The sequence below is a fragment of the Cavia porcellus genome, unplaced genomic scaffold (genome assembly GCF_034190915.1).
Source record: "Cavia porcellus strain 051 isolate PalLab524CR breed Dunkin Hartley unplaced genomic scaffold, mCavPor4.1 scaffold_17, whole genome shotgun sequence".
NCBI lineage: Eukaryota > Metazoa > Chordata > Mammalia > Rodentia > Caviidae > Cavia > Cavia porcellus.
The window spans coordinates 67,568,976-67,596,725 of NW_026947500.1; the positions used below are offsets into that span (position 1 = coordinate 67,568,976).

The 27,750-nt window shown below is 37.3% G+C and overlaps 1 pseudogene; it reads left to right on the top strand.

Moving 5' to 3' along the window:
* Positions 1-15,079: 15,079 nt before the first annotated feature.
* Positions 15,080-27,459, top strand: LOC106026944 (olfactory receptor 7G3-like; annotated as a pseudogene).
* Positions 27,460-27,750: the final 291 nt, after the last annotated feature.

Here is a 27,750-nt window from a genome sequence, read left to right on the forward strand (position 1 = left end):
ATAACAGAATTTTTTGTTCGTTTCTTTGTTTGTGGTGCTGGAATCAAACATAAACCCATTTGTACACTAGGCAAGTGACGTCTACACAGCTACTTCCCTAATCCCTCCCTAGTTGAATTTGTATGAGATGGGAACCTAGTCAACATAACGAATGTGATAAAATTTGTAGTGATTGCTTATTTGAATCAACAGGAGCCAGCCCATGGAAAGAATCCCACTGAGTGTAATACAATTGATGAAGTCTTGCATAGAAAGTCTAACATTACTTAACATAAGCAAATTTTATGCTGGCGAGAAATCCCATCCATACACTGTCTCTGAGAATGATCTCAGAGAGTCCTCATGAGTTGAACCACACAAGAGAATTCATTCTGGGGAAAAATCCAGTTAATATACAAAGGTAAAAATGCCATCAACACAAGTATTCATGGTGTTCTTCATCAAAAACAGAGGAAAGCAAAATTCTATGAATGCAGTTTCTATGGGAACATGTTAAATTCAGTCTTATGCCTTAAAAAGCACAAGGAAAATCACAGTAGAAGGAAATCTCTTGAATGTGATCGTTGTGGGAAAATACTCCAGAGTCACTCATACATGAAGTGGCATATGAGATTACACACTGGAGAAAAACTTTCACATGTGATCAATGGGGGAAAACATTTAGCTCAAACTCTTACCTTATAAAACCTAAAAGGGTTTCATTCTGGAGAGACGCCTTACGAATGCCATAATTATGGAAAATCCTTTGGAAGTAGTTCACTTCTTACCATGAAAGAACACATTAAAAATGAAAAAGCACCAATATGAATGTGCCAGACACTTTCCTAGGAGCTGTAGACTTGCCCTGTAAAATCTAATATATACTGGAGAGAAATGCTGTAAATGGACTGACTGTGGGAAAACCTTCAGTATGCATGTAAGCTTTATAAAACATAGGGAAGGCCATACTGAAGAGAAATTCATGCAATGTAACCATTGTGGAAAATTATAAAAATTACTACGATGCATCTGAAAATACATGTGATCAAAGTGGGAAAACATTTAGAACAAACTCATAAATGGAGAAAAAATTCCATAGAGACATTGGGACAACAGATGTGGGAACGCCTTCAGGAATAGCTCATATTTTCAAGAATACATGAGGAAGGACTGGGGATTTAGCTCAGTGGCATAAGCGCCTGCCTTGAAAGCAGGCAGTCGTGAGTTCAATCCCTGGTACCGATAAAACAAGGAAAAAGACAGAAAAAAAAAAAAAAAAAAAAGAATACATGAGGATTCACACAAGAGGATAGCCCTCTACATATAATTGATGTGGGAAAGTATTCAGTATGAAAGCTTACCTTATTTTTCATGGGGAAATTCTCATGATAAACAGTCTATGAATATAAGAAATGTAGAAGAGTTTTCAGAAGAGTCTCATAGGACACATTTTAAGAATTACACCTAGGAAAATGACCATTTTAATGTAGTATGTATTATGAAGTCTTTAGTAGCAATTCATTTGTTACAGCACACATAATAACATGCATGGGACCCTATAAATGTCAGGGTGGGAAAGCATTCATTCTAAACTGTAATCTTGGGCTGGAGATTTAGCTCAGTTGCCTAAGCACCTGCCTTGCAGATGTGTGGTCATAAATTCAATCTCGGGTACCAAAAATAAAAAAATAGAAAAATTAAACTAAATAAATAAATAAAATGTAATCTTGAGCTAAAATAAAGATAAAATGTAATCTTGAGCCAACCAGGGTATAGACTGGGGAGAACCAGAAAGGAATCTAAGCCCCCACCTGTGAGTTGCTGGTACATGGTCTTGGGAGAGAAAATCAGCTGCCTCCTCCATCCTGCGAGCAGCTGATTTGGAGGGGCTGTATTGTTTGATTGACTGAAAACCTAAAACCAAGCAGCTATTTAGGGGACAACAATATGCAATATAATAACTATTGCAGATTTTTATTGTTTTATCACTGTTTTGATTCATTTTATTCTGTTTTGTTCCCTTTAAAATTAAATTAAAAATAATCTTATTGTACACCAGAGAATCCATATTGTGCAAAAACTCTTTAAGGGTAAGGACTGTAAGGAAAGATTCTATCTTACATAACATGTATAAATTCACACTGGAGTCAAAACCCATTTAGATTAGGGAATTCCATACCAGGCCCCAAATGGTTCATATGCATGGTCTAGTTATGAACCAGGCTGCACAGCAGGGGGTAAGTACCGTGGTAGTGAGCAAATCTCCCAGCTGCTGTCCACTGCTTACTTTGCCACCTCACTGTACCCTCTATCAGAATAGGGGCAACATTAGATTCTCATAGCTGCAGAGCAGTACTGAGCCATGCATTCTCACTCACCTCATAAGAATCTAATCTCTGATGATTTGAGATAGATCTGAGGCATCAATTTTAGTGTTGAGGAATGTAATTATTATGTGTTGCAAACATGTACTATTAAAAAGAAAGTAAGACTCCAACTCCATTCATGGAAAATGTGTCTTACATAAAGCCAGTCACAGGCGCCGAGTAGTTTGGGAACTACTTCACATGCAGTCTATGGGAAAGCCTCGTAAGGGAAATATTACCTTGTTTTTCACAGGAAAATTCATATACAAATGAGACAATATGAATGGGAGCAATGTGCAAAAGTCTTTAGGAACCTTGTCACTCACAGGAGGCATGAATGATCACACCAGGGATCTTTCCCATCATTTAAAAGAAAACTTAAATGATGCAAAAGGCAAATCCTTTGTAAGAATGCTTTTCCTACAATGCACATTAGGATTCACACTAGGGAGAAATTCTGAGTGTAATATATACAGGAAAATTTAGCAGAGAGTGTAAGCTTACTGCACACCAGATAATATGTACTGGAGCAAAACTATTAATGCAGTGTCTCTGGGAAAGCTTTTAATAAATATTTGTCAGTTAGGTGTCACTAAGAAATTAACAATAAATAAAAACCCTCCAAGGACATAACAGAATAGCCATTAGTGAACCATCAGTCATTATTTAGACACATAAGCAAATGCTGATTAGAAAAATGATTTTTCAAAGAATGTAAGAAAGTCTTGGCATGAGGATATTTATATGGAGTAAAAGGTTGTCCAACAATTGGATTAGACATCCTTTATGTGTTCTCTATCCTTCAGAAGATATGTAATAGCTCAGTGCCTAAGAGAGCTAAACTTGCTTCTTTAGAAAAATGAAGTTTGAACTATTTTATTTTTGACACTGGGTCTCACTGTGTTGCTCAGGTTGACCTTAACCTCCTCATGTATAATGGGGATTGACGGGTTGTCTTCCTAGTCAACAAGGCGCTGGACAGTGCCTCCCTGCTGCACTGACTTCCATATTCTTCTAGTAAACCTGAAAGCTGAATTCCCCACTTTTTAAGCACATCAGTGCATTTCCAATCAGCCATTAGTACATCATTCTACCCATGTCTTCAACTTCATCCCCTGTCAAAATCAAATAAAAGCCTGCAGTTTTCTTTGTCTCCCTCAATAGATGCTTGCCTCTCTTCAGTAGCCCTCCCATTCTCACAATAAAAGGTCTCTCTCTCTCTCTTCTCTCTCTCTCTTTCTTCTTCTTCTTCTTCTTCTTCTTCTTCTTCTTCTTCTTCTTCTTCTTCTTCTTCTTCTTCTTCATCTTCTTCTCCACTTTTTGTCTTTTGTCTCTCACTGAACAGGGATAGCATCTAACTGTGATCCTCCTGCCTCAACTTCCCTGAGTGCATGATGACACATCTGGCTTCTGCAACCATATTTGAGTTTGTGTGTGTGTGTGTGTGTGTGTGTGTGTGTGTGTGTGATGAAGTGATTCTTTTGCTTCTAACCAAACATAATCAATAACCTCAAACATTTTTTATATATAAGTAAAATTATATAAAGTTTGACAGTATATCTGGGTTTATTAATTATAGCTTTTAAAGTAGAACTACCATGTGATTTGGCTGTCTCACTGTCTGGTATATATCCAAAGGAAACAAAGTCAGCATACAAAAGATAACTGCATGACTAAAGTTTATTTTGGCACTGTTAATAATCAGTAAGATAAGAGCTCGGCATGGTGGCTCATGCCTGTAATCCCAGCACTTGGGAGGCTGAGGCAAGAGGATTATTGCAAGTTTGAGACCTACCTGGGCTATGAAGTAAGGTCAAGTTCAGCTTGAACTTTTTGTCTTTAAAAGACAAAATAATAAATAATAATGATAATCAGTAAAATATGAAATTATCCTTTATATCTGTCAAAAGATGAAAAAGCAATATAGGAACACATGGAGTATTAGTCATAAAGGGGTACTTTTATTTGCAGGAAAATAGATGGAAAAATATAAGTGAAATAAACCTGACACAGTCACATATTCCATGTTCTTCCCAATATGTGGAAAGAGTACAAAATAAAATAAGAAGTCACGGTAGAAGTAAAAAGAAAGATTTGAGGGGAATTAAAGGAAAAGATAAATTTCGGGGCATTTGGGAGGAATGCCAGGGCAGCAGGGCTAGGGAATAGGAGGGAAAGATAGAAGATGAGTGGGTGTACGTCGGCACTGCATGCTATATTCACATGTGGAAAATTCAGTGATTCCCATTGATTTGTACAGTTGGGAATCATTAAAATAAGTGAATTATATAGGAAAATGTGGATAATATATGCATGTGTATTGTAGAGCATTTAAATTGGGTTTATAAATCTTCAATACACTTAAAGTTTTAGGTCTGTTTTTTCTTTTGTTTCCTGTTTTTGAGACAAGGTCTCACTATGTAGTTCTTGAGGTTGAACTCACTACATAACCCTGCAAAACCTTGAAGTTGCTATGACCCTCCTGCCTCAGCCTCCAGAAGGCTTGATGACAGGTGTGTACTGCCAATCCTGGCTTCACATCTGTTTATTTCCAGACAAATCATTTTACAATGAATATGTCCTCTGGGATTTGCTTAGATTTTTCCCTTTAATTCTGTACATTTTGCAATTCACTATTGTATGTTTTGATATGTGTGCTCTATATCACACATACACATAGCTTCTTGATTTTGCAACATTTCTAGAAATCTAGAATGAGTTCAAAATCTAAACTCTGGGGCTGGGGATTTAGCTCAGCGGCATAAGCACCTGCCTTGCAAACAGGCAGTCGTGAATTCGATACCTGGTACCGATTTAAAAAAAAAAAAATCTAAACTCTATGTCATGGTTTATGTCTGTGGCCCCCAGGCCTCATGAGTTTGCATTGTTCATTTGTGATTGTTCATTGTATAGTGCTTGGATTGATGGTGTCAGTGCTCCACCCACATAGGGGTGGAGCCAAGATGTGATGTAATGGCAGGAAGAAGGTGTGTCTTGCTCTTTGCTGGTTCCAACTTGCTGTTTGCAGCCACCATGAACTGTGGCCCAGACATGCCCACCTGCCTTGGAGCCAACTGAGTGTGGACTGAAACCTCTATAAGAAATAAACCTTTCCTTTCCCAACTTGGGCTTCAGATATTTTGTCTCAGCAACGAGTAAAAAGTAACTAAGACACTCTATAATGCGTTCAAAATTAAATTTTAAAGTTAAAAAAGCTAAACCAGGCATGGTGGCACACACTTGTGATCTCAGTACTGAGGAGGCTGAGAAATGTATAACTGCTTGATTTTACACTTGGTAAAACATCTGTGTGAACCACCACTTACTGGTCAAAAGAGATCATTTAGATAACCATCATCCAATCCTTAATGGCTCTTTTTTTTTTTATTGGTACCAGAGATCAAAGTTACAACTGCGCACTTGCAAAGCAAGCCCTTATGCCACTGAGCTAAATTCCCAGCCCCTTCCTTAATGGCTCCTTTCTATGACTCACTTCCTGATTCTTGCCACTAGAAAGTAGATTGTCTGCAGATTCAGTGAGCCCACCTCACTCAGTTTCCAATCTGGAGACTAAGGCTCACTAGATTGCCATGCCAGCCTTGGAATTGCTATGTTTCCTCAGGTGGCTGTGAACTGGTGATCCTCCTGCCTCAGCCTCCTGATGCTGTGATTACAGGTGTATGCATATAACCATGCTCAACACATTCAAGTCTTCAAAATAGCTTTATTATAATACACTTTATTGCAATCACACTGGCACATTTGAAGCATGATAATGATTGGAAAATTTGCATTTACTGTACATGTACTCTTGATATCACTTATAATAATTTGTGTGGAATCTCTTCTTCAACATGACATGATAGTTATGAAATATCTTTTGAGTTGTTTATAGTTGAATATTTTATAGTTAGTACTACAACGGGCAGCTTGTGCATGTCCCCTGGACGTATTTTTGTTGGATGTATATTTAAGAGTGGAAGTTTGAGGTAATATGACATCTATTCTACACTGTCAAACATTTTCTAAAATAGATGTGACAAATTTGCTCTCAAACTATCTAGCCAATGTATTCTATAATCTGTTGCTTTTTTTGGCCCTGTTGACCCATATGTAATTGTGTATATATTTTGTTTTAATTTGCTCTTTGTTTTTTTCAAGGCAGATTTTCATTACTTGCCATGAACTTGCTATGTAGACTGGCCTTGACCTTTTAATCCCCCTTTCAGTCCTTTTGTCTTCCAGACTCCTCATCACTGAAATTACAAGCGTGTGCCACCATGCCTGTTTTGGCTTTTTTAATTTTAAAATCTAATTTTGCATTCATCTTAGATTTACAGAAATGTTGCAGAATTTGTGCAATGAGTTGCTGTATACTTAATGGGAGATACAATCAGTTGGCCATTTGTTTCCTTTATAGTTAGCGCTCCTTATTTTTTTGTTTGTTTTGTTTTGTCATCTCTTTAACAATATTTTAACAAAGTTTTACTATGTAGCCCAGGCGGGCCTTGAATTTGATCTCAGAGTGTACTATCTGCCTCAGTCTTCTGAATATTGGAATTTCAGGTCTGGGCCAATACTTCCTGCAAGTATGTTAACTTGGTGTCCACTTTTCTGGTAACCCCTGAAAACTTCTCTAGGAAATTAATTAATTAGTTTTATTTATCACTTCTTCCTTGACAGCTCTGGCCTCATTCATAAAGGGACTTTAATTGTAAAAAGAAAAGCATTTCCAAAAGTGACAGTTTGGACTTGGTCCCAAGACACATTGTGTACATCTTTCACTCTGTCTCTTTGGGGTCCTATGAGGCTCTGGTTCTCCAGTGCTTTAGTGATAATAATAAGCTGGGATACTGTTTCAGAAGAATGCCTTGAACTCCCTTGAGGTCAGACAGACCTTCCAGAGGTAAAGCGAAACATGATAGGGGAGAATGAGTTGTGCTTTGACTCAGGATCAGGACATCACTGCTCTGTGTGCCTTGAAGATTTGAGTTGTCCTGGGGAATAGATGTCAGCATCCCTCTAGCTAAGAAGGAGCTTTGAAAATAAAACCCTGTGGTCCACTGAAACTGCAAATACAAATTAGTTTGGAGTTTTATTGTTAAATCAACTAACCTTTCTCTTACCTTTTAATGTCTCCAAGAAACACAAAGATAGCGGGAGGGAGAGAAAAAGAGGGGAGAGAGGGACACGAGAGAGAAGGAGAGATGAAAAAAAAAAAAATAAGCAAAGACAGAACAGACATGAAAGACTTTTCAATACTTTGCAGCATTTGTTGCCCAAACTTTAAACTACCTTGAAGACACCAAAAAAGAACTTGTCATATATTTTCTGGATAAAGATGGAAAGTGGAAACTGCACCCTACATGAGCCAACAGACAACAAGCTCCCATACAGATATATCATCTCTGGATGCAGATTCTGATGTGTGTTTTCTGACAGGTGTTTGTGCAGGGTTGCTGAGAAAGTGGTTTTATGGTGACTGACTTTCTTAAAATATTTATTTTTTATTTTCAGATACTTAGCAATCAACTTACTTTTTTCATTTCACAGATAGTATTATTGATAAATGCAACAAGCCCAAACTACGCACAGCCTCTGAAGTAAGAGCAAACAACTTTTATTATGTCCAGTTCTTACTCTGTCTCCCAAATTCCAGAGACTCTTCCTTTTCCTAAGTATAGATGATACCCTGCAAAAAGTGTTCTATAATTGTCTGGCTTCTTTTATTGTTTTGATAATGAGAGTTGGTTATAATCATTTCAGCTCCTTGATTTATGTCATCTCATTTCCAGATTTTATCCTTACAGAACTTAGGTCTTATTCCTATTTAAAAAAAAATTTTTTTTTGTCTTTTTCGTTTTTATCGGTACCAGGGATCGAATTTAGGACTGCCTGCTTGCAAGGCAGGCGCTTATGCTGCTGAGCTAAATCCCCAGCCCCCTATTTAAAAAATTTTATGGTGGGAAACATTGAGAGCTGTGAGTGCAGCTCAAAGGTAAAGCCCTTGCCCTGGGTTTGTTTAGTTTTCTGCATGGCTATAAGATTATCAATTGATACATAACAATTATACATATTTATAAGATACAGTGTTATCACTGACTATATGTATACATTGTATAATAAAGAAGCCTGAATAGTTTCTTTGTGTAAATTGCTTTTCTTTATTAGCATATCCCTCACCACACACAGCTATCATTTATTTGCAGTGAGAGCACTGTATTCTGAGCTACTCTTAGGTACGGAATACATCTCTAACAGTCTGCACCCAGCACACTGGACTGTGAACATCAGGAGGGGAGGTAGAACCCGTGGTGATCACTAATCTGTACGTCTGCTTTCTGTCTTTTAAAACCCCAAACAAAACACTATGATTTTTTTTTTTTTTTTGTCTTTTTGAGACAAGTTTTGCTATGCATTTTAGGCTGGACCAGGGCTCACTTTGTAGCCCAGGTTGATCTTAAACTTGATTATGAAATATTTTGGACTAAGTAATAAACACATTTTGCATTAAAATACTCAATTGTGAGACCATCTTCTGGAACCAGTCTCTTACCAGTTTCAGATACTTTTGATATTTTCAAATGGTACTATTTTTAATATATTGTGCATGAAACACAATTCCTTTTTATTCTTGTTCTGCTGTTTGTCTTTTTTGGGGAGAATCAACTTGAAATTTTGTGATGTTTTACCATACTAAGCTTAACTTTATTGCTACAAATGAAGGTACCAAAGAAAAAACTCAAATGCCTGGGGCTGTATGAATGTCTGTTCACATGAATACAAACCTGTTTGAATCAATATTGATAAATATAGAATAGTGGTAAGCACGCCCCTCTGCAAAATTACAGGTACTGAATTGAAAGCACAGTATGGTATCACTTGTAAGAAATATGAACATATTATGGAAAGCAGACTGAACACAAAGAAAAGACACCAAGGAGTTTAAGGAGGGAGTTTATTTCACTGATGGGCTTGATTGGAATTTCTACTGAAAGAGTCAGCCCTGCTAGGCAGGGTTTCAGAAGTTCTATGGGGAAGGTAAATGGGGAGGTATAAAAGTAGATTTGTGGGCCAGGGAGATCACTTAGCGGCACAGTATCTGCCCAACAAGAATGAGGTCATGGGTTCAATCCCTGATACCAAAAAAAAAAAAAAAAAAAGGAAGATTTGGTTCATTATGATTGGAGGGTTGGGTGACACCTTGAGTTGTTAAGGGGTTTAGGACATTTCTGGCTACATTATAAGGCTATCAATTATACAGATGGGGCATACAGAGGAAGAAATGTTTTATTACATTGCAAGGCCATTAGTTATACAAAGGCAGTAAAGATAGGGGTTCTGCAAAGGAACATTGTAAGGTCAGTTATTAGACAAACGTACACAGTGAAAGGAGTGTTCTATTATCGTTTGTTCCAACACATCTGCTTGGTCTTCAAGGCATTCTGGCAGGCTTCTATTTAAAATTATCAATTCCCTTCCAATATAACACAGAATGTTACTTAATTATAGAATGTTTATGTGTATATCATGACTCACATAAAATAACTGAGTTCATTGTCACGCTTAGTTCTAAGAGCTTAAATGGAGAGAAATACATTGAGCTTCAAATGATATCTGAAGTTTTTGTTCAAAAATTGAAACAAGTGCAGCACATATTTGAATTTGAATTCAGTCATGCTGGTGAATAAGAAAGTTCTTCATTGTTAGTGTGCAGCTTTCAGAATGCTTGAAATATAGCTAGGAAAAAGCATTACTTTTTTTTTCGTTTTTACCAGTACCGGGAATCGAACTCACGACTGCCTGCTTGTAAGGCAGGCACTTACGCCATTGAGCTAAATCCCCAGCCCCCAAGCATTACTTATTTAAGAGTTGTTTATATAAAGTTCATACTATTATAGCTATCATTGTGTAAGTTGCTATTCACCATTTCTCAACTCAATTTTGGATGTGTAGGACTTACTCATTTTGAACATGTAAGCATTTAGTATGGCCAGACTGGTGGCACAGGCCTATTATTCTAGCACTCTTGGCAGGCAGAAGGGTCCCAAGCTTGAGCCTAGCCTGAGCACTTTGGGACTTAATGAGACTTTGGCTCAAACAATTTTTTCAAAAGGGCTGGGAGTGTAGCTCACTGCAAAAGCCCCGAGCTTAGAGTCCAGTAGTAAAAAAAAAAAAAAAAAAAAAAAGTATGATGAACATTTAGAATGTTATATGATAAAATCACATTAAAATAGTGTAAACAGTATTAATAGTATAAACAGTATTAATAGTATAAACAGTATTAAATGGCATAGATGGCTCTGACACAATTTACCTATTCCTGTGTTAACGTTTGTTTAGGTTCTTTACTGCCTTACCTTGCTTAGGTTCCCACTGGGAATTTGAACACAGCCCTGTTTCACTCAGCTCTGACACATGATCCCTGAGGCAAACACCTCCATTCTCATGTCCTTTCTCTCACTTTCCTTCCTAAGCATCCAGGTCTGCCCATAACTGAACACAAAACTGACTGGAACCGTCATTTTTGTTCCTAAGAGTAAGTGCTTTTCATCGACTTCTCCGCTCTGCCACAGCCTTGTGTATTTTTGCAGCACTTCCTGTTTGTTACACAGTGAGAAGGTTGAGTCTGCTCAGAGAACTTCAGGGATCTCCTGAGCCACAGACCCATGGCAAATCCATGAGTGAATCTGTAACCCTTCAAATCCAAGTCTCATTTATTTATTTAGTTTTGTGGTACCGGGGTCAAACTCACTGCCACGCACTCACCAAGCAGGTGCTTATGCCACTGAACTAAATCCCTGGCCCTTCAAATCTTATTTTTAAATGATTGGTGCTCTCATGGTCATTTGTCTTTCACCAGAAAAATTCAACTCCTGCTCAGGAACAAAACTGATAAAGCAGAGAGCTCATGTGAGGTTGGTTCATCACATCATTGAGCCACACACACTGTGGTTCTATGTTTTATCCTCAGACACTGATGCTGCAATTGCTTAAGAAAAGCAGGTAGGTGCTATGGCATTGTCAACACTTACCAATTCTTTGTGTTTTCTTTTTCTTTTTAACTGAGAACTATTTTTAATTTCAGTCTTCAGAAACAATGTCTTCTTTTTTCAAGATAATCAGATTTACTTACAAGAATGTGCATACAATACATCTTCACAGAATTTTCTTTTAATAGAAATCTTAGCTTTATGGGAGTTAAATATTAAAGTGGAATTAATTTTTTTCATTATAAACAGAAGAGAATGTAAGTCAAGGAAATCATGCATACTTCTGGGCCTTCTCCAGGAGCCAACATATTATTTCCATTTAGCAAATTCTTACTTCATTTAGGAATATTCCTTCTGGTATACTTTTAATATCTTAGTCTTCCAGTATTACACAAAAAACCATCAAAACGTAAAAGTGTGCCAAAGTGCTGTTTTCCTTGTGACTCCTCCTCACAGTGTGAATTCTTGGTCCTATACATTGGCCCATAAATTCTGGGGGAATGAATTATAATGAATATGTATAAAGTTAGCCACAAAGGAGAGGTTAACTTGAGAAAATGAACTGTAATGAAGTAAAATATATCAAATGCCTTTAAATCCCCAGTTTTTTGATGATACAATGCTTGTCTTTGAGTACTACTAAAAACAACTTGGTATTTTTATTATGGCATTTTATAGTCATAATAATTGCTGACAATTTTTTTGCTAGAATTTCAATTTATTTTTATAGTAAATTACTATTAATATTGGTTAGTGAACTTGGGACCTTGAACATACCGGACAAGTGCTGCAGTATTACCTATGAGTTAGCATCATCCTGGTTTGGGGACTGCTTTGTGTTTTGTGGTAATCTTGTCTCTTGGATTCTCCACAGGAAGATTTGAGAGGAGGCCACAGAGAGGGACGTGCGGTCCGAAAGAAGTGATGTTTAAAAAGCATATTTTCAAGGGCTGGGGATTTAGCTCAACAGCATAAGCGCCTACCTTGCAAGTGTAAGGTCGTGAGTTCGATCCCTGGTACCGATAAAAACAAAAATTTTAAAAAAAAAACAAAAACAACAAAAAAAGCATGTTTTCAGGACAGACTCAGTGTACATCAGACAAGGCTAACTTTCGTGAATAAGGATGTACACTTGGGAGAGTTGTAGGTAGTTAGACCTAGAAAGGATAATTTTCAATAATGACGATATACCTTCAAGAGTGGCAAGGCGGGACAGAATCAGAGATGGCAATGAGTTGCGGGCTGGTTTTTCTTTTGATTTCCTAGATTTTGGAGATGTGCTCAGGGGTGATAGTAGGATTTCTTTTCCCAGACTGTGAGCTTCCATCTTTGTGTCAGCAGAGGTAGTTTCTGAACCTATGGAGATTTGATCAGAGCCAGCATGGTGGCCAGAGCCTATGTAGGGGGTTAAAACTATGATATGGATGCACGCAAAAAAAGTTTGAGTGGTCTGGCAAAGTGACCACAGTTGAAACTGGGATCTGTGCCACTAGTGTTACTGTAAAAATAAAGGGTGTAAGACTGAATGAGAGGGGAAATATACAAAGAGGGTTTGATGTGCTCATCTCAGGAAACCTGAGGACTAGAAACTCAGGAAACCTAGACCACAAGTTTTCTAGAATTTTCCCCTATAGGCCTGCTGCCATTTTCCCTGTTTGTCTAACTACCTACTCCACTGAGTTAAGTCCCTAAACACGTGAAGAAATAGCTGTGCTCCAACCTTCAGTCACAAAAATGTAAAACAGGGAGGATTTGTCTCCAAAACTGTGTTTTCCCAAATTGTAACCCTTAAAACTTTTATTCTAGAATGATTTTTCTGAAGACCTCTTAAAGAACAGAGTAATTAGTACAGCTTGGTTCTGGGATACCCCAGAATGGCCCAAGGACTGAAGACTTGGTCCGCTGCCCAGTGTTATTTTAAGGTGATGGAGGCTCTGAGAGGTGGAACCTCATCAGGACCAACATGGCACTTAGGGGCTTCCCTACATGGAATTTTGTGACCGTAGCTTCTTTCTGTCTTTTTCTATCACTTCTTATTTGTGAGGTGAGCTGTAGTGCTCTGCTATGGTCTCCTGCTGTGATGCACGACCACTAACCCACAGCAATGGGAACAATATGCTGAGGACTGGAACCTGAAAACCACAAGGCAATGTAGCTCTTTTCTAAATTTTTGTCAGTTGGTGTTGTGACAGAAACCTTTGAAAACACACTGATGTTTCCTATTTTATTCTCCATAACTATATTTCTCAAAGAATAGATAGAAAAGAAAAACCCAGGAAATATAGTTAGCAACAATGAATTATGCATTTCAATTGTGGATAAGAATATACAATGGCTAGAAAATGTTTTTTCAAATTTATTTTAAAAATGTTTTTTAATTTAAAGAAAAAAACAGAAAAAGGGTGGAAATAATACATAATTTCAAAAAAACAGTAAGAAATTACTATTTGATAATTACATATTGTCCTCTTACAAAACAGTTACAAAGGGGACTGGGGATTTAGCTCAGCGGCATAAGTGCCTGCCTTGCAAGCAGGCAGTCATGAGTTCGATCCCCAGTACGGAAAAAAAGGAAAAAAAGACACACACACACACACACACAAAAACCAGTTACAAAAGTGAAGCATACAAAATGGACATTCAAACAGTAAGACTGCAAACTGCTCTGTTCAACTATGCAACAAAAACTTAGTAATATGGTTATCAATCCTATACACTTAAACATACATGCAGTAATGTTCTTTAGAGCACTTTCTTTTCTTTTCCTCTATTTTTTACAAAAGCAATTGCACATTTTGGGTTTTATTACTCCTACATTTCTTATTACTTTTTATACTAGACACACAATGTGATATTTATAAATATGATTCTTATTTATTTCACTAATGAGGATAGCCTCAAGTTGTCTCCATTTGCCTATGAAGGCCTCAATATCATCCTTTTTATAGCTGAGTAATATTCCATTATATAAAAATACCACATCTTTTTTATCCACTCTGTGGTTGGTGGGCATTTCTGTTGTTTCCAAGATTTAGCTATTACAAATTGTGCTGCTATGAACATGAGTGCACATATATCACTGTGATATGACGTTTTCAGTTTTTCTGGGAAAATACCCAGGAAGGGAATAGCTGGATTGAATGGAACTTCCAATCCCAGTCTTCTGAGAAATCTATATACTGATTTCCATAGTGGTTGCACCAGTCTACACTCCCACCAACCAAGGAGCAGTGGTCCTTTATCCCTTGCAGCCTCACCAACATTTGTTATCAGTTGATTTCTTCATGGCAGCCATTCTTTCTAGAGTGAGATGAAATTTCAATGCTGTTTTAATTTGGATTTCTCGAACGACCAGTGATGTTGAACGTTTCTTCATGTATTTAAGAAAATGGGATTTTGAATGCTTTTCCCCTAAATAAGTGATAAATATGGAAGGTATGTATGTCCTGATTACCCTGATTTGATCATTATATACTGCATAGATGAATCAAAACATAATGGTGTACCTCATAAAAATGTCTAATTCTAAAAGGTTAACTAAACATTTAAAAAATAAGTAAGAATTTGGGATAGGGAGTAGGTGGGAAAAGAAGTGTTGAGGGAAATACAAGCAAGGAAAGGATAGGGGAGAAAAATAATCCTGAGAAAAACCTATTTTGGTCTCAAAACATAGACAAAATTCAGATGACTTTTCTAGAATTTATTTTCCTATCATTTTTTGCTACTAGACCCATCCATAATATGAAACCAGAAAATATTCCAGATACTGCAAAATTTATTGTCCTGGGGTTGTCAGATGATCCACACCTGCAGCTCCTCATCCTTGGGCTGTTCCTGTTCATGTACTTGCTCACAGTGCTGGGGAGCCTGCTCATCATCCTGGCCTTCAGGTCTGACTCCCACCTCCATACCCCATATGCTTCTTCCTCTCCAACCTGTCTCTGGTTCACCTCTGTTTCATCACCACCACAGTCCCAAAGATGACTGGACATCTCTACTCACACCTAGTCATCTCCTATGTGAGCTGCACGACACAGATGTCTCTTTTTATCATTTTTGGGAGTATGGATGATATGCTCCTGATGATAATGGCCTATGACTGGTTGTGGCCATCTGCCACCCTTTGATGTACAGTGTCATCATGAACTCCAAATGCTACTGGCTGCTAGTTCTGCTTTCCCTACTGATCAGTGTCCTCAATGCTATGGTCCACACTTCAGTGGTACTGCAGCCGTCCTTCTGCACAACCCTGGAGATTCCTCACTTTTTCTGTCAACTGGAACATATTCTCAAGCTTGCCTGTTCTGATATCTTCATCAATAGCATTCTGCTGTATTTGGTGGTAGGTGTGTTGGGCGCTGTCCCTCTCTCTGGGATAATTTTCTCTTACACTCAAATTGTCTCCTTCATCATGAAAATTCTATCCACTGGTGGAAAGTATAAAGCCTTCTCTACTTGTATGTCACATCTAATAGTCATTTCTCTGTTTTATGGCACAGGTTTTGCAGTGTGTCTCATTTCTGCAGGCCCTCAGTCCATCAGAAAGAGTGCAATAGCCTCAGTGATGTAAACTGTAGTGACACCAATGATGAACCTCTTTATCTACAGCCCGAGGAACAAAGATATGCTGAGGACTTTGGGGAAACTCATTTGTAGAGTAACATCTTTTCCCTGTTATGTCAGTACTTATAATACTGTAATAAGTCAAAGATTAAAATTAACCCTAACCCTAACCCTAACCCTAACCCTAACCCTCACGCTCACCCTCACCCTCACCCTCAGCCTCACTTTCATCCTCTAGCACAGACTGTGCTAGAACTTGTGTCAGTTTTCCTGCCTCAGCCTTTGGGTTGTTGGGACTACATGTGTAGGCATGTGTCTCGACGCACAGCTGCAAACTATGTGCATGTGTATTTAACTCTCAAACACCATAAAGTTATTTTTATCTAAAATTTTTAATCATTTTGTCTTTCATGGTTCAGGCTTAAATGCTTTTGAATGGTACTTGAGCATACTATAATCCAGTTTTGCCTCATTTTTTTATTTGGATAAGCAATAGCTTCAGCATTACTTATTGTATCATGCTTTCCAGAAAATGCCAAATTATAATCAATGAAGTATTCAGTGCTTCCTTCCTGAATGACATCTTGATATTGGTGAGAGTAGAGTTGGTATTAATTTTCTCTCTACTGAAGTAGCGTATCACTTTAACTATTGTAGCTCTATATTATAACCTTGATATTTAGTAAGGCAAGCATTCTAATTTTTATTTTCTATCAAATCAAATCAAATATTCTTTCCCCATTGCCTTTTCATATATACTTAAAAGTATGCTTCTAATATAACACAAAGTGCCAAGATTGGCATTAAATTTATAAAACTATCAGCTAAAAATTGAAATCTCTGGGAAGTCTGTACATGTATTAAAAACACAATATACTTGCCATTTATTTAGGTCTTATTTAATGTCCATTAGTAAAATATTGCATATTTAAAAATTTTTTTTCGCCTTGGAATTATTTTCATCTATTTGTTTTTTATTGTTACAAGTATCTTTTAGAGCTCACATTTTCTATATAAATTTTGCTTTTCAAAGAAACCTAAACAAATCAATACACTAAAAGCAGAGAGTAATAATAGTTATCAGAGTCTGGAATGTTTGAGAGGTGATAATGAAATGTTAGTCACAGGACACATAATTGCACTTAAGAGAAATAAATTTCCAGAGACACATTGTACTGCAACATGGCTATAGTTAATGATGACTGATTGTCCAAAAATGTAATTTAGTTGCTATCACCCTCAATAATGACAAATATATGAGATAATTAATTTAATAATTAGGTAAATCTAATAATTTATGACATATATATATACTTCAAAGCACATGTACAAACTAAAAGCATATGGTTTTATATTTTAATTTAAGAAACTAAAAAAAGTAAAATAAATTAAATTGATTGACAAAACATAATGTAAACCAAATGTGGTTGATATTTTTATAGTGAGTTTGAATCCAGCTATTTTCCTGCTTCTGTCATCTGTTAGAAACTATTGATTCTTAGGCATTTCTTACATCGATACTGTGTTTATTAACCACTTATTAGGTTAGCACAAGCATCACTCTGCTGGTGCGTTATTTCTGTACTGAGTCAGGCAGGTGTTATTTCAACCAATGAAGCAATTTTATGTTTTCTGTTATTTTATCTTATAAAAATTAACAAAAATATGATCTGGCCTGCGGATCAATCTGTGAGCCTCGCCTGGAGAGAGAACGGGGGCTGGGGGGCTGGGCAAGAGGAAAGAGAGATGAGGACAAGTTGAGTGGTTCCAATCAAGTCCCGTTTATTAAAAAAGTGTTTAAAGCTATATAGACTCTGAGGGGATGTGGCACTGTTGGATAGGCAAGCTTGGATTTCCTCATATGCCGCAGACCTATCGAACTATCAGGAAATACGTGAATGATCATGAAGTGAAAGCGAAAGAGAACTACATTGTATATACATTGATAGGCAGAAGAGCCCGGGTGGGGGAAGGGGTGCACAGGCCGTGACGTGAGTAAAGGAGGATCATGGGAAATGTAGGCTGACACACCGGAAGCCCTCAGGAGGGCAGGATGTGGTAGCGGCCATCCGGTGGCTATGCCACTCCCTACAAAAATATAGAATTTTTGATCAATCTGTATTTATTTATTTATTTTATTGGTACATTTTAGGTATGATTCATCATAGGGAATTTCTTTCTTTTCCTTTTTGAGACAAAGAGTCTCACTATGCAGTGCAGACTGACCTTGAGCTCACTTTGTAACCCAGGCTGGTCTTGAACTCACAACTATCCTCCTGCCTTAGCCTCCAGCCTGCAGGGATTACAGATGTGAGCCACCACGCCCAGCCACGAAGTTTCTATCTGTACATGATATAACTTGATTCTTTTTCACATTCCCCTACCCTTCCTTAAACACTTTTTCCCTCTTTATTTACAAAATCTTTGTTTCTATTTTTTCTTCTTTTCTTGTAGCTTTCTTTTCCCCTTCCTTCTGTCCTCCACAAAGTTCCCCTTCCTATTTGAACGTTTTCTTTCTCTTCCATAATATTTACTACACATTATAGTACTTATTTGCACTTTTAGTTTCCTGCCCTGGAGAAACAGTATAGTATTTACACATGCATGTCTGACTTTTTTCACTTAAGAGCATGATCTTAAAGTACATTTATTTAGCTAAAAATGTTTCAAGTTTACCTTTCTTTAAGATAGAGTAGTACTTCATTGTATAAAAATATCACATTTTTATCTATTCATCAGTTGATGGCCATTTGGGTTGTTTTCAATATTTAGCTATTACAAACACTGCCACTATACAGATGGATGTGCATATATTGCTGTGATATGATCTTTTAAATTATCTATGGAAGACACAAAGAAGTGGAATAGCTGGATTGAATGTATCTTCTAATCCTAGTTTTTGTGGAATCTCCATACTGATTTCCACAGTGGTTGCATCAGTTTACACTCCCACCAACAATGGAGAATGTTTCCTTTTTCCCCACAAACTTTGACAGCAATTCTTTCTGGGGCAAGATGGAATCTTGGTATTGTTTAAATTTGCACTTCTCAAATGACCAATGATGGTAAACATTTTTTCATATATTTATATGTCATTTCTACTTTTTTATCTGAAAAGTGTCTTCATTTAAGTTACCCATTTTAGGGGCTGGGGATTTAGCTCAGCGGCATAAGCACCTGCCTTGCAAGCAGGCAGTCATGAGTTCGATTTCTGGTACCGATAAAAAGGAAAAAGACAAATAAGTTGCCCATTTTATAAAATGGCCCTTAAATTTGGGGTGTGTGAATTTTTTAATTTCTTTATATATCCCAGATTTTTTGTCAGATATCAACTCAAAATCTAACATTTGCCAACAAGTCACTTTGTGCCATTCTGTTATATTCTCAGTCTCTAGATTGTAGTCTTTTGTCTGAGCAACAGCCGGTGAAAATTTCTTCCACATGACGGGTTGTATTTTCAATTTGTTGGTAATTTCTCTTGCTGTGCAAAACTTTTATTTTTATTTTTTTAGGCTAGTCAAGTGAAGCAGTGGGAGTGGAGAAGGAACAAAGAAATCTGTAACTGGTTGTGATCAATTAGTTGTAAACACCACTTGTGCAAAACTTTTTAATAAGATAAGATCCCAGTCACTGATTCTTTATGATAGTTCCTATATGATTCAAATTTTTTCATATCAGCGTCTATATCAGCGTCTTCAAGAATTCTACCTATTATTTCATCCAGCAGATTTAGTTTTTCTGTTTTATTATTTATATCTTTGATCTGTTTTGATTTTAGATTGTTGCATGGTGAGAGACTTGGGTCCAGTTTTAGTCTTTGGCATGTAGAAAGCCAGTTTTTGTGGCACCATTTATTAAACAGGTCATTTTTCTTCCAGTGAACATGTTTAGCCCCTTTGTCAAATTTCAGGTGGCTGAGTGTCTTTGTAGTTGTGCTTGCATCTTCTAATATGTTCCACTGATCCTCAGATCTATTTCTTTACCAGTACCATGCTGTTTTTATCACTGTGGCTTTGTAGTATAGTTTCAGGTCAGGAATTGAGATTTCTCCTGCCTCGCCTTTGTTCCCCAGAATTGCCTTTGCTATTCTAGGTTTCTTCTGTTTCCAAATGAATTTTTGTGATGTTTTCTCTATATCTGTGAGGTATGTCAGTGGTATTTTGATTGGGATTGCATTAAATCTGTATAACAGTTTTGGGAGTATGGCCTTTGGTTCTTCTTAGCCAAGAGGAAGGAATATCATTCCATTTTCTAATATCCTCTTCAATCTTTTTTAGTGTAGCATAATTTTTAGCATATAGGTCTTTTACATTCTTAGGTTGATTTCTAAGTATTTCATTTTTTAGATGCTATTGTGAAAGATGATATTTCCATAATTTCTCTCTCAGTGAGATTTTGTTTGGGTCCAGGAATGCTGTTGATTTTTGAGCATTGACTAGCTACACTGCTGAATTTATTTATTACCTCTAGTAGTCTTTTAATGGAGTTTTTCGGGTCTTCTATATAGAGTATTATGTCATCTGCAAATAATTATAGTTTCACTTCTTCCTTTCCTATCTTTATTTCTTTTATTTCTCTCTCATGTCTGATTGCCCCGGCTAGTGTTTCCAGAACTGTATTGAATAGGAGTGGTGATAATAGACATCCTTGTCTTGTTCCTGATTTTAGTGTAAAAGCTTTCAGTTTTTGTTCATTTAGCATAATGCTGGCAGTTGTTTTGTCATAGATGGCCTTTATGAGATTGAGGTAGACACTATGTATTACAAGTTTCTGAAGGGTTTTTAATCATGAATATGCGTTGGACTTTATCAGATGCTTTTTCTGCATCTATTGAGATGATCATGTGGTTTTTGTTTTTGGCTCTGTTGATGTGGTGTATTATATTTATTGATTTACATATGTTAAACCAACCTTTCATTCCTGGAATGAATCCCAATTGGTCATGATCTATAATCTTCTTGATGATTTGCTGTATTGTATTTGCCACTACTTTATTGAGAATCTTTGCATCAGTGTTCATTAGTGAGACTGGCCTATAGTTCTCCTTTTTGGTTGAGTCTTTCTGTGGTTTTAGTATCAAAGTAATATTTGTGCCCAGGAATGATTTAGGGAGGTTCTTCCATTTCAATTTCATTGAAGAGTGTAAGGACTATCAGCATCAAATCTTCTCTAAATTTCTTGTGAATTCAACTGTGAATTCATTAGAACCTGGGCTTTTTTTTGTTCATAAGTTTTTAATTATGTTTTCAATTTCAATAGCTAACATTGGATTATTCAGTATTGCTATATCCTGTGGTTGAGCTTTTATAGTGTTCCAACCAACCACAAAGAATACACATTCTTCTCAGTTGCATATGGGACATTCTCCAAAATAGACCATATATTATCCCATAAAACATTCTTAAGTAAATGCAAAGGTATTGAAACTGCCATAAGTTTCTAGAAATCTGTCCATTTCCTCTGTGCTTTGCACCATATGTAAGTAGAGATTTTCAAACTAGGTATTCATGATCTTTTGAATTTCCATAGGATCTGTAGTAATTTCCCACTTTTAAGCCCTTATTGCATGAATTTGGGGTTTTTCTTTCTTTTTCTTGATAAGGTTAACTAGAGGTTTGCCAATTTAGTTTATTCTCTCAAAAAATCAGCTGTTTGATTCATTAATTCTTTGCATTTCTTTAGTTTCAATTGCATTGATTTCTGCTCTAATCTTTATAGTTTCTTCTATGAGGTTTGGGTTTTTTTTATTAACTTTTTAAAATCTTTCTAGAAGCTTGAGATGAAACATTAAAGTTGTTTATTTGTGCTCATTCTGTTTTCTTGATATTGCAATTTATTGAGATATATTTCCCTCTTAAGATCACTTTCATTGCATCCCACAGATTGCAGTATGTTGTTTCTGCATTTTCACTGAATTGTAGGTATTGCTTTATTTCTTTTTAAATTTCTTCTGTAGCTCACTGGTTGCTCAAAAGTTTGTTATTTAATTTCCATGTATTTATGCAGGTTTTGCAATCCTTTTTGCCATTAATTTCCAATTTAAGTGTGCTACAGTCAAATATTATGCATGGGATAATTTCAATACCTTGGCCTTTACTTAAGAATCCTTTATGGGATAATATATGGTCTATTTTGGAGAATGTACCATATGCAGCTGAGAAGAATGTATATTCTGATGTGGTTGGTTGGAACACTGTAAACATCTACTAAGTCAAATTGCTCACAGACATGATTCAGTTCTGTTATGTCTTCACTGACTTTTTTAAAGAGGAAAAAAGAACAGAAAAAAGGGTAGAAATAATAACAGAATTTCAGAAAAATAAACAGTGAGAAATCACTAGTTGGTAAGTTACATATTGTCATCCTAGAAATAGTTGTTCAAGTAACAAAATTAAAGCATACAATGTGACATTAAAATAATGACACTGCAAACAGTTCTGCTCATCGATCCAACAAGAACTTAGTAATATGGTTATAATTTCTACATACTTGTTTTTATCTTAAAAAGGGTAAGATTAAACATGACAAAAAACCAGAGCATAACAGTTCATAAGGAAACAATTTAAAGAAACAGATTTCAAAGCAAGACCATTGGAGATCTTCACTGTCTATCTTATTGTCTCTAGTTTTCTTCCAAATAATTGTCCCCATTTTCACACACATTGAATATATACTGAACATTATAGAAGTAATCAAATCATTACATGATGATAATGGCTCTTTAGGTCTTCAAGACCTGATTTTGGGGAAGTCTATAATGACTACCATAATGTCGCTCATTCTCTTCATAGTAGCTGTCTTTATGTATGCTGAAATTAAACATAGGAGACTAGACTAATATCACTCTGAACAGAGAATAATAGTATTGCTAGATTTTATATCATAATGCTACAGAATTAGCATTGGGTTGCTTAGTGTCTCTTCTTCTTCAGAGTATCTGTTCATTACATTGTGTATTATATAATCTGTTCACATAAATAGTTTAGAAATTCTTCCCAAGTGTGAATCCCTACATGTGTATCTATCCATTCTGTATTTTAGGGAAAAACAGATCAAAATAAGACAACAAAACAAATTCCTAGAAAAACTTGAAATGAAAAAGACATATAGGACCACAATATTAGGTGATCTACAGTAGTTAGTATGCTTTCTCTTTTTATTTTCAATAGAATTGTCCACATCATCAGGCATTATATAGTTAAGCATAGCATTACATAGCTATTTTTATATAAACACAACTTTGAAGACATTGTAGGACTTGAAAGCAGTTAACAATCAAAACCGGAATGGATATCTCTTACATCTTGTCATCTTCAGAGTGGTTGCCTCTACTCTTAGACTTGATACTATCAAGCATACCAATTTAAACAAAATTAGTCAAGGAAAAATAGCAGTCTAACAAACTAGCTTCAAATAAGATCAGTCATAGTAAGACAATCTAAGGAATACAGGGTTTCAGCTTAAGTTAATAGGAAATTAAAGATAGTTACCATGGTATAACCTGCAATTTTTGGGCTAGCTGTCTGTGTCCTCAAATCTCATTTGAGTAGACAGACTGGAACAAAATATAATCAAACTAAACAGAGCAATAAGACTACTGTGGCTTCTAAATCTTGATACACTTTTAACAATGTCCTTTGCCTTCCTTTTTTAGGCAATTCCTCACCTTTCCCCTTCTCAGGATGCTTTGTATATTTTGGGTCCCACTAGCTCCTTTAGTTTTTAGACTAAGGGGTCAACTTGTTATCTATCTGAATGTTGCTGAAACTTTTTACTCCTGAGCTTGATCTTGAGCTGTACTCCTTTACTTACTAAAGTCACAAGGTTTTCCTTCCTTCCAGTTGTGTAGTTCTACACTACACAAAAGTATCATAACTTTCCAACCTATCTGTGGCTGCTGGATGAGTTGTCCCTATTTCTCTCTGGTTTCCTGTCACATATAGCATTGTTTTCTCATCTTTGACTCTCAGTTTATTAATCCTCTTTCAGGTTGAGTGTATTTCTTATTCAGAGCATCTCAATGGATCCTGTCTCCTAATCTATTCTGCCTCTGTTTCTTTTTTGTTAGTGTATCAAGGCTATCTATATTAAAGATTATAGCTTACTGTCTCTGACTCATCTCTCCTATTCTATTCTTTTGCTATTATTTGTCCACTTTTCTCCTTCATTTCACTGTCTGCCCTGTTCATTGAGACCTGTCTGCCACTGTTACTGGAATCCTGGTATTTTTTCCTCTCTCTTTCTGAAATTTTCTTCAGTATTTTTTGTAGGGTTGGGTTGGTGGCCATGAACTCCCACAGTACCTCCTTGTGTTGGAAATATCTTGGTTCTCCATTAGTTTTGAGAGAGAGTTTTTCTGAGTACATCAGTCTTGATTGGAAGTTATTTTCTTTCAGGCTTGGACTATTTCCCCCCAGGCTCTTCTCAATTTGAGAGTTTGTGTTGAAAAGTCTGTCATTATTTTGATAATTTTTCCTTTGTAGGTAATCTGCTTCTTTTCTCTGGCTGCTTTTAATATTCTGTTCTTGTGGTAGATTTCTGGAATCTTGATTATTATATGTCTGGGTGTAGATCTGTTTTGGTTGTAGGTGGCTGGAGTTCTGTATGCCTCATTTATCTGGATATCATTTCTTTTTCCTATGCTTGCTAAGTTTTCCTTAATTATATCTGTGAATAGTCTTTGTAGTTCTTTTGTGGTTATTTCTGCTTTTTCGCTCATGTTTTTTATTCTTAAGTTATAAATCTTCTTGTCGTCCTCTAGCCTTTGAATTGTTTCTTCCTGGTTCCTTGTTATTTTTAAGAAATCTTTTCTTTCTTTTTTTAAAATTTTATTTTCAAAGTAGTAAAATACAACAGATCAAGACAGAATAAAGCCAACTAAGATTGTACAGTGAAATTGGTACAGAACTTAACAGCAGGTTACCAGGATAACAGTAATAGGTATCACAGTATATTTCATTATCTTTACAATAGTTGTTCTTTAAATCACATGTATCAAAATAAAATGAAATACAGAACATTATAGAACTTATCAAAACAATATTGAATAGAGCAGTACCATTAATCAGAATAGAGCAACCAATAATAAAACTATTTGCCTTCAAAGAGAAGGTAGAAGGAAATCCCCTTATTTGTTATGGTCAAGCTCCCAGGAGATGCTCAGATTTCTGGTTCCCATATGCTAATGGGGGGACAGAAGAAGGGGAGGTAGGGGAAGTGGGATGTTTGACTCCAGGCTGTGCACCAGTAGGTTCACTATTGCTTAGCAGGGAGGCAGGCTGGTTGCTTGGTTTCCCAGCTTCATAAGTTTCAACACGGTGTGGATCTCAGAATATACTGGTGGCTCTCTCTCTGGGGGGCTCTAGTCTGCCACACTGCAGCCACTTACCAGGGAGGGGAGCTGCTTGCTTGGTTTCCCAGTGTCCTAAGTTACAACATGGTGCAGATCTCAGGAGACACTGGTGATTCTCTCCCTGGAAGGGCTGCAGTTGGCCATACCATCACCACTTACCAGGGAGGGGAACTGCTTGCTTGGTTTCCCAGTGTCCTAAGTTCCAACATGACACAGATCTCAGGAGCTGCTGGTGGTTTTCCCCCTCGAAGGGCCAGAGTCTGCCACACTGCAGCCACTTACCAGGGAGGGGACCTGCTTGCTTGGTTTCCCAGCTTCATAAGTTCCAACATGGCGCAGATCTCATGAGACACTGGTGGTTCTCTTCCTGGAAGGATCAGAGTCTGCCACACTGCAGCCACTTACCAAGGAGGGAGGTGCTTGTTTGGCTTCACAGCATCCTAAGTTTCAATATGGCACAGATCTCAGGAGACACTGGTGGTTCTCCCCCTGCAAGGGCCGCAGTGTGCCACACTGCAGCCACTTATCAGGGAGGGGAGGAATATGCTTGGCTTCCCAGCTTCATAAGTTCCAATATGGTACGGATCTGAGACACTGGTGGTTCTCCCCCTGGAAGGGTCTCAGTCTGCCACACCACCACCACTTACTAGGGAGGCGAGCTTTTTGCTTGGTTTCCCAGTGTCCTAAGTTCCAACATGGCACGGATCTCAGGAGACACTGATAGTTCTTTCCCTGGAAGGGCTGCAGTCTTGAGATCTTTTCTTTCATGATCACCCATCATAAATCTCTCTCCAAGTTTTGAAAGGCAAACTTTGGATTCTGTCAAGGCCTTTTGACAGCTTTCAATGGAGTTTTTAGTTTCCTGGCAATCTCTTTGGACCTGTTTCATGTATTGTAGGTTTTGTTTATATTCTTCATCAAAGGTTTCTCTTCCTTTTTGGCCCTCTGTTCTCCCATCTGTGTTCTCTTAGGAGGGGCTTATCATTTCTTTTTTTTAAATTTTATTTTGAAAGTAATAAAAATGCAACAGCACAAGACAGAACAAAGTCAATCGAGACAATGCAGTGAAATTGGTACTGGATTTCACAGTAGGATACTGGGATAGTAGTAATATGTACTATGGTATATCTCATGAAATTCACAGTAGTTGTCCAGTCAATTTTGTATAGCAAAATCTAACCAAAAATAGAACATTATAAAACCAATTGAGAATACTAAATAGAACAAAAGAAACATAACAAAACAGTGAAAACAACCTATGCCTTCAAACAGAAGATAGAAGGAAATTCCCCATATTTGCTATTCTGCATATGATCATCCTCCCAAGAGATGCTGAGACATCTATCCCTAGTAGCTATGGGGGGAGGAGGCGGGTGGGGGAAGGGTACTTGATTTTTCAGCCTGGGTGGTAGTAGGCTCACAGGTAATGGTTTTCCTCCAGACCCATGCTGCAGGCACTTACCAAGAGGGTGAGTGAATAAGCTGCCTGAGTCCCACTATGGCTGGATCTCGGGAGTTCTGGTTCTTCTCCTGGCCCATGCTGCAGGTGCTTACAAAGAGGGTGGATAAATAAGCTGCCTGAATCCCACCATGGCTGGATCTTGGGAGTTCTGGGTCTCCTGGCCCTTGCCACAGGTGCTTACCAAGAGGGATGGGTGAAAAAGCTGTCTGAGTCCCACCATGGCCATATCTTGGCTGCGCTGGTTCTTTTCCTGGCTCTTGCCATGGTGCTTGCCAAGAGGGTGGGTGAATAAGCTGCCTGCATCCCACCATGGCCGGAGCTCTGAAGTTATGGGCTTATCATTTCTTTAATTAATCTTTTTATATCTTGCCTCACTGGATCAGAAACACAGTTTTAAATTTGTCTATGAAGTCATGAACGTGTTTCTTCATGTCCACTGATGCTGTGTCTATACTGCATGATTGCTGCACTGGTTCTCTTCTGTATTTACCTTTCCTGGGCATATTTTTCCAGGGTTAGTGGCTGGAGGTTTTTTTTTTTTTTATATCTATCTCTTTTCATTTTTCTGGTTTCCTTCAGACAGGTGTGTCCTGGGATACTTTGGCCCTGTCCGTATTGCTTAGGGTCTTACTGAGCACCAATAAAGCTCTCCACCTTGGCTCCACTGTGTACTGTGTCACATCCTCCAGTTATGGGCCCAAGACTCATCAACTCCCATTATCAGCAGCAGCAGCTTCAGCATGACTTTGGATCATGCAACTAGGGTGCACCTAGCACAGTACAGAACAGGTCTCAGTGAGCGTGTTGAGCTTCAGCCTTCCACTCGTGCTTTTCCTTACTTGTCCTGATTTTATTTTTCCCTTTGGTTTCCTCCTGGATTTATAAGAATCATTCTCCAATCGTCTGGCCTTCTCCATGTTGTCAAATTCTAGCATCTGAGATGTTTTCCCCACAGAAGTTCTCTATCCAGCTTCCTATAATGCTGCCATTTTTTTCCAGGTCCTCCACAATTTTTCCATTAACCTTCTTGTAGGC